This window comes from Mus caroli, chromosome 7 (genome assembly GCF_900094665.2).
Source record: "Mus caroli chromosome 7, CAROLI_EIJ_v1.1, whole genome shotgun sequence".
NCBI classification, from domain to species: domain Eukaryota; kingdom Metazoa; phylum Chordata; class Mammalia; order Rodentia; family Muridae; genus Mus; species Mus caroli.
The window spans coordinates 67284520-67288575 of record NC_034576.1 but is presented as its reverse complement, the minus strand read 5'-3'; the positions used below and the strand labels follow the sequence as shown (position 1 = coordinate 67288575).

At 56.6% G+C, this 4056-nt stretch overlaps 1 protein-coding gene across 7 annotated transcripts in view; it reads right to left on the bottom strand.

Moving 5' to 3' along the window:
• The window catches only part of Apba2 (amyloid beta precursor protein binding family A member 2), a 233158-nt gene extending 230680 nt beyond the window's left edge, over window positions 1–2478 (bottom strand). For 6 of the 7 annotated variants that reach the window (XM_029480035.1, XM_029480043.1, XM_029480038.1 and 3 more), the window contains exon 1: window positions 1896–2016. The gene's annotated coding sequence lies outside the window, so the exon portion shown is untranslated. Of the gene's footprint in view, window positions 1–1895; window positions 2017–2318 lie in introns of those variants that run through there. The other variant, XM_029480040.1, reaches the window with a different exon arrangement.
• Window positions 2479–4056: the final 1578 nt, after the last annotated feature.

Below are 4056 nucleotides of genomic sequence, written 5' to 3'. Positions count from 1 at the left end.
AAGGAAGGAAGGAAGGAAGGAAGGAAGGAAGGAAGGAAGGAAGGAAGGAAGAAAGGAAGAAAGGAAGAAAGGAAGAAAGGAAGAACAGAAACAAAAGGGTGTTATGCCAACTAGTTAACAAGCTACCATTTGGGTCTGGGGTTGCCTCACAGGGGAAAGAAGAAGGCAAGCAGAAGTGAACGGTCCTCAATGCTGGCCCCTTCCAGCACAAAGACTCGGGCTCACACCCACTCACAGACCATCTGATTCAGTGCGGCCCAGCACCCCAGACATGGAAAAGCAGCAGTGGGGTAAGTCTACCGCTGCCTGACACCCGAGAGATGAGAAAAGCTGGGGGTGGGGGGACATGGCTATACCCAGCTCAGAGACTGTCCCAAGGACAAGCAGACAAGGACCCGGTGGTGCCATGGAAGGAGAGGTGTTGGTACCTCCAGCTCAGCCAGTTCCACGACCCCACTAATCCCTTCCACGTGGCTTGGAGTTCCTGCAGGTTCTTCGTCTGTGTCACTCACCCCTCTGTTCCAGAGCTCCAAAGTTCAGGAGACCCTCTGTAGCACACTATGACCACCCAGCAATCTGAGTGCAGGACAAAGTCACCCAGCCACTCTGCCCTGAGTCCCCTGCCTCAGATTGCTGCTGACCAGGAAAGCCCCATCCTTGCCTTTTCGGAGGGGCCTGGCCCCAAAGGAAGCCTGCCCATTGGTTCTTGGCACCTGCAGATCTTTACTTCAGAAAAAGTTGTTCACTTGGACCCTTAAAGCTTATGGGTCTTTGTTTTTGAAACCACCGTCCTTCCTCAAATCTATATCCATAAAGGAAGAAGGGGTCTTGGGGTCTAAGAGGCCCGGGACAAATCAGCTCAGACATGAAGAAAGGCCAAGAACAATAAGCAAGGTTTAAGAACGTCATCGTGCACAAGGCCTGAGTGAGCTGGCTATATTTAAATTCGAATTTAAGTTTGGCCTCTGTTAAGTCACATACAAATAAACAGATATTAAAGAATTAAAAGTCTTCCATAACTAAATTCTAAGTTAAGACTAGCAGGCTTTATTTAAGGTGCCTACAGTCAGGGCAAGCCCTTGCAGAGCCCCACTGGTACCTGCTCCTATCCCTACCGCACTCAGGGGAAGTTCACCCACAGCTTTGGCATATAGAGGCCTGCTGCCCATACTGCTCCGTGTGAAAACAAGGCTTGAAAAAAGCTGGGATCAATGTTCCCCTTCATCCTCCATACCCAAGTCCCCTTGCCCGGCTCTGCCTGCCAGGAGGAAGCAGCCAGGATGAGGGGCATGTCCCCACCGCATCCCCCCAGAGAATATGGGGTGTGGAATTTTTAACTGAGTTTCTCCCCCGGGCCTCATTATAAAGGGAAAGGGGAGGGGGGGTACAGATCAAAGACCGGTTGCCTGGAAGCAGCGAACCCAGCAGCGACCCCAAACTCCCGAGTTGCCGCCCAGCATCGGGACTTGGAATCAGTGCCAAGCAGCTCCCCTCTGGACAACACCCCCCCCCAACGCAATAATAGGGGGACCCAGACGAGTGACCATCTCCTCTGGCCACACCAGGTAGCCCCGCGCCGCCGCTTCGCAAACCCCTGATAACCTAGCGGCCAGCTGATCCCTGCCGCGCCCGGCCGCTGGTCAGTGGCTCGGAGGGTCCGGTGGGTCCGGAGAGAGAGGGGCGCTGGTCCGTAGCACCCCACCCCCCCGCCCGGTCCCAGCGGTGGCCCGCTCTGTCGACGATGCCCCTCTGCCTCTCCAGAGCCCCACAAGGTCCGAAAGGGAGCGCCGGGACCACAGCATCCGCGCCTCCCACTGCGCCCCGGCTCCCCCCACGCGGAACCGGGCAACCCAGGCTGCTGCCGCGGAGACTCTGGCGCCCCGGGCCCCGCTTACCTGCGCCCGCGCGGGTTGCGCGATGCGCCGCCGCCCCCGACTGGGTCGGCGAGGCCGAGAGCGGGGCGCCGCCGCAGCTCTTTGTGAGCCCGCGCCGAGCCGCACACCGAGACTGCTAATGAGCCCGGGAAGCTGGATAGCGGCGGGCGCGCCCCGGACGCCGCGCACGGCACGCAGGGCCGCCTCTACCGGGCGCACGCGGCGCGGCCAGGGAGCACCCGCACCCGCACCGCCCTATCCGCCGCCACACCGACCGCCCCCGCTCCTCCTGCGCCCGGCCGCGCGGGATGGAAACGCTTTCTAAAGAGACCTTAGGGAATCAAGGGATTCAAGACCGCGCGGCCGCGCAGAGCGCAGACAAAGATGCTTCGGCGTCCAGCGCGGCGCCTCCGGGTGCGGCGCGGGGACAGCGGACGAGCCCACCTGGGACCTGGGTCCTTGGGATACGGGCTGAGATCGGCTCCGCGAGTCGCGGTGGCGCCTTGGGGAGCACACAGGTTCCTGGGAGTGAGCTGGGACCGGCCAGTTGGGGAGTCTTAATAGTCTGGTCCTGGGCAGGCAGAACAGGTGAAGGAGATGCTGCCGGTGCCCGCACCCTGCCCCTGACGCCGCGCTGCCCCCTGGCGGGCTCCGGAGAGCGTGCGGCGCTGAGGGGCTGCGGCGACCGCGCCCTGCTCTGCCAGCTCAGCTCTATGCGGAGCCCCGGCCCGAATCCCTTGAATCTCTGGGGTATTGTGGCCTCAGAAAGCCTTTCCTGAGGGGCAAGCCTTGTCCTGCTTCCCCATAGTCGATCACCAGAAGCCTACTGGCCACAAGATCTTCTCATCGGGTCCCTGATAACCACCGAGTCTCTGATACCTGTGTTGCCTAGGATGTCCAGAATGGAGAGGGCCCCTAACCTCTAATACCCCCAATGAGAACTAGTTGGCTCAGTAAGAAACAAACCTCTTGAAAGTCTTGAACGTTGGGCTTTATTGTCACCTTTGACCTTTCACTCAGTCCTATGCATTTGTGGCAACTTGCAGGTTTAAGGCACACAGGGTGCTCTGTTTTAGTGAACGGGGGCTCCACTTCAGCCCCCACATGCTTCCAATTGGCCTGGTTCTCCCTCTTCCTCTCTCTCTTCCTTCAGTCCTAGACTGAGATGAAGGCCAGGTGGCAGAAGATCAGAGGAATGTCACCAAAGGAAGAGGAGGGTGGGTGGGGTGAGAAAAGAACTTCCTGATGCCCACAGTGACAGAGGTGACCCTGAGAAGGGCCTGGAGAAAAGCTGAATACAGGGGCAGACCTAGTAAGGACCTCCTAGGCCTGGGACCTGTCTGCCTCCCTCTCTTTCATCCTCCATTACCTCCCCCCCCCCACCTCACCAGTCAATAGCAGAGCAGCTCTGGCAGCTCAGGGACCAAATAGGTCCACCCTAGAGCCATTCTTCCTCCTCCTAGAGCTGAGCGTTCCTTCTTGCTTGTTGTCCACCACCTTAAATATTCTATTGACCCCACTGACAAAAAGTTCATCTCAGCTCTAAATGCAAAACTGTTCCATAGCACTGACTGTTAAGTGTGAGGTCCAGATGTGTCTGTCTGCTCTGCAGGGCGCAGGACATTGTGCACAGTAGCAAGCACTCCACCTCCCTACCTGGACCTTGCCTGAGTTAAAAAAAGTAAAATGGGCAACTCACAAGAAAGGAAATACAAACGACTTTTAATCTCTTAGCACTTCTATTACCCTTTCAGTGTGTGTGTGTGTGTGTGTGTGTGTGTGTGTGTGGGTCATTACAACTTTCAGGAGTTGGTTCTCTCCTTCCACCATGTGATCCCAGGGATTAAATTCAGGTCATCAGGCTTGGCAGCAGACATCTCTAATTGCTGAGCCATCCTACCAGCTTACAAACAACTATTAAACATACGTGGGGCTGGGAGTGTGGCTCCACAATGGGACACCATTGTAGAGTACATAAGACCCTGGCATCCACCCCAGCATCACAAAAGAAAAAGAAAAAGAACCGAAACCACACTAAGCTGTCATTGCTTTTACCTGTCAGAGACTCCAGAGTCAATAGCACAGTATGTTCCAGAAGTCAAGGGAAAGCTGGCAGACCTCCTCACAAGCCACAGGAGTATAAACTGCACAACATCTATAGAAGAAAATCCAACCACTCTTA